Source organism: Equus caballus, chromosome 11 (genome assembly GCF_041296265.1).
Source record: "Equus caballus isolate H_3958 breed thoroughbred chromosome 11, TB-T2T, whole genome shotgun sequence".
Taxonomy (NCBI): Eukaryota; Metazoa; Chordata; class Mammalia; order Perissodactyla; family Equidae; genus Equus; species Equus caballus.
In genome coordinates this window covers 61320141-61327995 of record NC_091694.1, presented here as the reverse complement: position 1 = coordinate 61327995, position 7855 = coordinate 61320141, and positions in this window count along the sequence as shown.

The window sequence follows — 7855 nt, the reverse complement described above, 5'->3', positions numbered from 1 at the left end:
GCAGAGGGAACACTGTGTGTGAAGCTGGGGTCGTGGCGGGAATACTGGCGGACGCCCAAGCCTGTGCCTGTGCTGTTCCTGCCTCAGTTTAGGTTTCTCGGATTGGCTCACGTGCACCCACATGCCCTATACTATTCTTGGGGCTCCACTCCTTCCAGGTCAGGGCCCTCAAGTCCACGTCGCAGGTCCGGCTCTGGGTTGGGCTTCCAGCTGCCCCTTTGTTAGGACTCCAGGACGTCAGGGGTTCTTTCTGCGTCACAGCCGCTGTCGGCTTTGTCCCTGCACTTGGAGCTGAGTCCACGGGTTTCTTTCTGCTGGCTCCGGGGCGGTCTGAGCAGCCACCCCACCCAGAGGCTTTGCAGGCCTGTTGTCACCATTACAGTCCTGGTGACGGGGCAGCCACCCATCAGTCTCCCAGGCTTTGCCTTCAGGGGGTCCTCACCCTGGGCTCTCAGAATAGGTGGGATGTTAAGTAGTGGTTTTGCCTCTGCGCACTGTGAGCTCCCAGGGCCCCACTTTCTCCGGGCACTGAGGTCATTACTGTGACCCAGTCAGGTCAGATCCCAGACCCCAGGTTTCTGTGTTTGAGAGACCGTTCGTCAGAGGCCATTCCTGCCGCCAAGAACAGTCGAGAAAACAAACTGCCCTGGGTGCTTTGAACAGAGGGTGTTCAGTCCAGGGCACTAGGCATGAAAGCAAGGATGGAGGAGCGAGAGCAGAAGAGGGGTGACCCGAGTATTGGCAGATGCAGGAGCAGCTGTACACGTCGGCATGCAGAAACTCTGCTTTACTGATGCGGGGTCGGTGAGCCGAGGAGTCGGAAGAAAGATTTCTTGGACTCTCAAGGTCTGGCAGTAGTGCTCTTTTATTTAGAGAACAGTGTGGGATAACATGGGGACAGGACCCATGGGCAGTCAGAGCTGCTGCTGCTGCAAACATGGGTGGAGAGTAGGGCTGAATTTAAGGCACAGGTATGTGAGTTATCTCTTTACAAGACAAAGGAAAGAATATGTAAAAAGTTAAAAATGGTATCAGTGCCAGCAGGGTCTGGTTATTGGGTGGTCCTATAACTTTTAGATAAGAATCAAACGGATTAAGTAAATGGCAGAAGCCACCGCTTAAATATTATCCTCAGCTAAAGACAAAGGAGGATGTTGGGGGGGGGAGGTCAGTTACGTGAGGTTGCCAGACAGTAAACAACTGAAGTCCTTGCCTTCCCCATTAAGAGTTTCCAGAGATAAGGCCATCCTGCCTTCCTCCTGCTGCAGAGGGAGACACCCCCACAGATGGAGACTTCCTTCACAAATGCGAATGTCTCTCAAAGGACAAGCAAATTCCAGTCCACAGAGCCTCCCTCTCATCTGCAATTTTTAAAGTAACCAGCCTAAATCCTCATCATTTACTCCTCGGCTCCTGCCAGGGCCTCCTGGGGTCGGGGGAGGGAGGCATCTGGACACCAGCAGACAGATGGTTGGGATAAAATATACCGAATATTCCTGCCTGCAGGGGAGGGGCATCCAGCCTTGCGCCGGTGCGTCCACACCGGAGGCTGGGAGCTGCTGACAGAGCGGACAGCCCTGCTGCCAGAGGCGTGGTGGCTGCGGCCACAGGTGGCAGCGGGGCACCCTGAGCTGGCCGGAGGGTCGCGGGGACTGGCCGACCGTGAATCGGGGAGTCTTCCCCGTGAGGTCGGGGAGGACCTTGAGAGGCGTCCTTCCGCAGGCCGTCCTGGCGCGGGGGGAGGCTCGATGAGGACGTCACGCGTGTCGGGCGGGAGCCGGCCTCTCCGCGGTCAGTCCGCAGTCGAGGAGGAGACTGGGGAGTGAGAATTCATTGGTGTTTTTTCTGCCTTCTGAGGCAAAAAGGCCAACCCAGTGCATGGACGTGGACTCGGAGAGAGGGTGAGGGCGTCTGCTGAAGTCGGCGCGGCTGGAAGCGGAGAGCCAGGCGCTGACCCGGGGCGCTGGCGACTCAGGCCGCCCGGCTGGGCCTGCGCCCCCCTCGCGGCAGGTGCGGCAGGTGTGCGCGGGGGCTGGCTCCAGCCGGGCGAGTGCGCGGGAGCGAGGCCGGCGCCCCCCAGGCTCTGTTCTTCCCATCCCACTGCCGGACGCAGTCGGTGACAAGGCTTTGGGGACGGTGAGCCAAGTGGCTGTGGAGAACTCGGGTCCCTGAAGCGCCGCAGGGCAAAGAGCCACCTGCCAACAGCAAACTCTCATTGTGGCTTCTTGCGTGAGTGGGGGGCACGTTTCTCTCGTTTTAAGCATTCTACATCTGGCGGTCTGTTGGTTGCACCGGTAGTGTCCTGAGTAACCCCTGGAAGCACAGCGCCTCCATGGCTTCCCCGAGATGCGCAGCGCTGGCCTGGAGCTCCGGCGGCGGGGACCTGGACGTGCAGCCCACAGAGGACAGTGGAGACTCACGTGATGCAGGGCAGAATGTTGGCTAAAACTGTAACCTGGGGACCGGCCCAGTGGCGCAGCAGCTAAGTTTGCACGTTCTGCTTTGGCGGCCTGGGCTTCGCCCGTTCGGATCCTGGGTGTGGACATGGCACCGCTTGGCACGCCATGCTGTGGCAGGTGTCCCACATATAAAGTAGAGGAAGATGGGCACGGATGTGAGCTCAGGGCCAGTCTTCCTCAGCAAAAAGAGGAGGACTGGCAGCAGATATTAGCTCAGGGCTAATCTTCCTCAAAAAAAAAAAAAAAAACCCTGTAACCTGTTAAGTTCATGCATTCCGCTGCGGCACCCCGGAGTTTCGCCGGTTCAGATCCTGGGCTGGACATGGCACCGCTCATCAGGCCACATTGAGGTGGCGTCCCACATGCCACAACTAGAAGGACCTGCAACTAGAATGTACAACTGTGTACTGGGGGGCTCCGGGGAGAAGAAAAAAGAAAAAAGATTGGCAACAGATGTCAGCTAGGTGCCAATCTTAAAAAAATAAACAAAAGAAAGAAAAATAAGAGGCTAGAGGAAAAGTTAAAAAAACAAAACAAAACTGTAACCTGCAATAACTTGAAGGGCAGACCTGGGACGGACTGAGCCTGTGGCTCCAGGGGATGTCGGCACCAGCTGGCTATTAATGCGCTTTGGCTGTTCCTTCGGTGTATAACGGGGCAGGAGAGATGTCTGCAAGCAGTTTGCAAACAGAAGAAAGGGTTTGAGGCCTTGCAGTCCTGGAAAAGGCAGTGGCTCCTGGACCCCAAATAGCAGGAAAGAAAACTGAAAAGGTTTTAAGCAACAAAGGCCCATGAAAACATTCTCGGTTCTGCAGACAAAAGCCTCAGCCCCAGGGCAGAGATCAGACCCGGCGTCAGCTGGGCCCCTGAGCAGCCTGAGATGCTCCGCAGCAGAGTGGAGTGCCAGGACTCGACTGGCCCAGGCCCAGCGAGTGGAGCAGGCCCAGAGGGAGGCCCCTGGGTCCGGAGGGAGCCGCGTTGGAGGAAGCCGCCCGTGGTGGGCACTGCGCCTCCGTTTCCTTCAAGTTCAGAGTGCTGGGAACTCGGATTGTGGTAGACTCCAGGCTGCTGTGGAGATGGTAGGATCCGGGGCCGCGCGTAGACCGCTGCCCAGGCCACGGGGCGGCGCAGAGGGGTAACAGGCAGCGTCCGGCCGGACCCCTGGAGCCTTTGGCATGGCCAGAGTGGAGAGGGCGCTGGAAGGCGGAGGCTGGGCCCGGGTGGGGCGGGCGCAGGCTGTGTAACAGGCCCTGGGTCGGCTGGCAGGGGCGGGGCCGATGCAGACTGGGGTCTGTCTCAGGGAAGAGGCCTGCGTGCGTGTTAGGGCACGTGCGTGTACCCATGGCCCCAGGCTCCCTCCCCACACCGCCAGCCTGGGCCATGGCCGGCACCCCTCCCCTGACCTCTGGTCTGTACGGCTGCTGTGCCCTGTGGGCTGCTTGCCACACAGGAGCCAGCCGGACAGGCCTTCCTAAAGCCTCTGTCAGACCACGTCACTCTCCCGCTCCAGCTCCCCACGGCCCTCCCATGCACTAAGGGGAGAACCCAAGTGGCCTGGTGCAGCCCTGCTCCCCTGTGTCCCTCAGCTCTGTCACACTTCAGCTGCACTGACTTCATTTTTGTTCTTCAAATCCTTCAAGCTTGTTCCTGCCTCAGGGCCTTTGCACATGCTGTTCTCTCTGCCTGAAATGTTCTTCCTCCAGATATTACTACAGTTTAATCTTCTTTGTCATTTAGGTCTGTTTTAGCTAGACATGTATTCAACTGCTAGAAAAACCCAGCTCACAGTGGCATTTATGTGTCACAAAGTCTGGAGGATGAAGTCTGTCCTGGTGCACAGATGTCACTGAAGGCCCAGGCTCTTTTCATTTCCCTTTATGTCATCTTCAGTATGTTAGCTTTCGTCCTCATGCTTCTAGCCTCATGGTCACAAAATAGCTGCTGCACCTCCAGGTATCACATCCGTATTCCAGGCAGGAGGAAAGGTGGATACTGCCCTCCCTGACCTCCCCATCTAATGTTGCCTCCTTGGGCACTCTTTATCCTATTACCCCATGTTAGTCTGATCTTATATCACTACCTGGAACTTTCTCACTTGTTTCCTAGCTTGTTGACCATCTCCTGCCACTGCAATCAAAGCTCCACTAGGGCAAGACCACACCCATCTTGTTCAGCCTTGTTCATTACTAAAACCCCAGCCCTGGCACAGTATCTGGCACGTAGGAAATGCTCAATGAATATTTGTTGAATGAATGAATAATAAAGTCCCCTAGCTGGCTTGGTGCCAGAGTCAGGACTCAAACCCAGACCTTCCACCTCGTGGACCCAGATATCTCCCAGTGTATCCTCGGGCCTCCCGGACTCTGCGAGGACTCCAGGCAGTCACAGGCAGCAGCCCAATCCACCTGCAGGTTCCAGGCGTGTGAACAAGGAGCCTGTTCTGAGGCCTGGATGCAGGGGGAGAAAAAGTCGCGCCCAGCGGGCTTTGTGGGGTGCCCCTTGCTCATAGTGGGCGGCCGTGTCTCCTCAAGGGCCAGCTGGCCAGCAAGGCGATCCGGGCAGTGCGAAGCCCGGAGCTAAAGGGCAGCCCGTCTCCCGTGGGCGGTGCCTCCGCGTCAGGGGGGCCAGAGGAGCCGTGATCTCTAACTGGAATTGAGGAACATTTTCTTGTTTCTGCCGGCCCACGAGCCAGACATTCCGTGTACGTCGTCGTGTAAGAGTTTCCTTTATAAATAACCACGTTTCAGCTCACAGAGTGAACCTACTTACAGAACAAGATGAAGAGTGTTCTGAGGGTCTGGCGCAAACGGCAGATCCAGGTCCCTGCTCCTTTCCTACTGGGGAGGCGAGGCGCAGGGAGGGGGCAGACACCCCAGGGCCACTGCAGCACTTGCGTTACCGAGGCTGGGCCCGGGCCGCTCACTCCCCATCCAGGGGAGTCCTTGGCCTTTAGCGAAGGGGCGGTGTTTTCTGGCTGCAGCCTCAGGAGCCTAGATGCTCGGCCGGGAGAGCCCGCGGCTGGTCGCGCCAGCCAGTCCTTCCCAGGGCAACGTGTTTTAGGTGGAGGGTCTGCCTGCCAGAAACGGCCCTGCTTGACGAGATCATGGTCCTCTCCTTGGGCCTGACGGGCGGGCGGGGCTGGGGGTGCTGCTACAGACTCCCAAGTCTGCCCCTGCTGGTGCCCTCCTGGCTCCCCAGTGACAAGTGGCAGCACGGCAAGCCCAAGCCCAGGGCACAGGCCCCTCTGCGCCCCTGCGGCGCCCACGGGCCACAAGGGGCAAGCACTGCTCCCGGGGCACTGGTCCTCTGAACCCCCGCGGTCCCAGCGAGCTGGCCCTGTGGCTCCTCACACAAGGGGGACTCGCACGCAGCTGGCTCTCGGTGTCGGCTGAAAGAGGCTGTTGAGTGGACAAATCTCGGAGAAAACTACACTTTTTTTCCTGATTAAACAAAGGTTAAATGTAGCAGATCAGACCCCTTCCAACACAACTTGACCTCTGCGGGCTGAGGGTGTGAGACAAGCTTCGGCCCTGGGTTTCCCAGGCACGCAGCCTGCACGCACAGCACCCCTCTCACCTGGCCCCAGAATGGGTGGAAAGCTAATCTGGAGTTACACCGAGGAGAGCAGTTCTGCCTGACGCCGCCCAGAACACTCGGGAACAGACGAGGCAGAGCGTCCACCGGGAGCAGTGCACTTAATGGCTGAGCAGTGGCCTCATCTGCGGGCGGCGGGGCCAACTGGGCCTCCCTCAGCCTTTCGTGGGCCCATGTCTCCCCTCACCTGTCTCCTCACCGGACCCCACCAGCCCTAAGCTCCTCAGAAGACCCCTCCCCTCCATCTCCTCCCTTAGATCCCACTTGTCAGCCACAGATGTCCAGGTCGGAGGCGGCCTCCACCCACCCGCTCCCATCCCCCCACTCGGGCTGCTGTGCATCGGTGTGACGTGGACGCTATCAGCACAGTTCTGGTCCTGGCTATCCCAAACTGTAAGGCAAACTTCTGGAGTGAGAACCAGGGAGCCTCGGGCTGGGATGAGGGGGTGTGACCCCTAGACAGGAGCTGGAGAGATGGCAAGTTGACCCCTTCTACCGAAAGCTGACCTTAACTTTCAGGCAACAGAAAGAGACACAGACACAAGAGCCACAGGGCCAGGGTCAGAGGCGGCAGCTGCTCCTCCCTGGGCTGCAGCATGGGAGCCTCCCCTGGGTCCTCTGCACCTCGAGTCCCCAGCCCCGCCCACCCGGGCCGGCCTGCAGGGACTCCCGCCTCAGGCACCTGCCCGGTGGCCGCAGCAGAGTCTTTTCTTCATGCTGAGCTAATGATTTACCCCCATCACTTTGTAGCGGTTGAACGGTGATCCTCCAAACGACATGTCCACGTCTGAACCCCTAGGATCTGGGGGTGTCGCCTCCTTTGGAAAAGGGGTCTCGTAGATGCAATGAAGTGAAGGATCTTGAGACGAGGAGGTTGTCCTGGATTACCCAGGTAGCCCTCAATCCAGCAAGTGTCCTTGTAAGAGAGAGGCAGAGGGAGAGTCGAGGCAGAAGACGAGGCCACGTGGCCACAGAGGCAGGGCCTGGAGTGACGCGGCCACGGAAGGCCACAGTCTCCAGAAGCTGGAGGAGGCGGGCGGGACTGCCCCGGAGCCCTGGGTGGCAGCCCTGCCTGCACCTGTGTTCAGACTTCTGCTCAGTGTCTGTCGTTTTCAGCTGCCTGTTTGTCGTCCTCTGTTACGGCCGCAGGGAACTAACGCTGAGAGCACAGGTCCTGGGGCCCCCCTTGCAGCCCCGCAGAGTGAGTCTGACGCCCCCACGGCAGCCGTCCAGTGGGGACGGGCCTCTCCCGCTTGCTCTCCTTCTCCAGGCGGGGGGCCCAGGCCGCCTTCGCCTGCCTCCTCCCCACCAGCTCCTCTTTTGTTCCAGGCGCTCTTCCATCTCCATCCTGAGACCAAATCAGACAGAGAGACTCAGTCTCAACCGCCCCTTCTCTCCTCCTTCAGGCGAGCAGCTGCCCTCAGGGGAGGGCGAGGCAGGAGAGGGAACCTCAGCCAGGAGGCCAGGAGCCTCCCGGGGGGCTCCCAGGTCCTGGCTCGGAGCCTGCTCTCTTTGCAGACAGCCACTCCTGCTGCGTGCCTCCCCCGCCTCGGGCACCCCTGCCCGCTGCTGTTGTCAAGCACCCCGTCACCTGGCTTTCATGTCCCTCCTGCTCCAGAGGCAGAGCTGGGGCCGCCGCCCGACGCCTGAGGGGTGACGCACCACGGAGCCCAGGAATGCGGGGAGTGTGACCCAATGGTGAGTCCTCAATTTTACTCCATTTTAACTTATTTAAATGCAATTGTTAAAACCGATACTCAATTCAGTTACTGGAAATCTTTTTTTGAGTATGTTTGGAACAA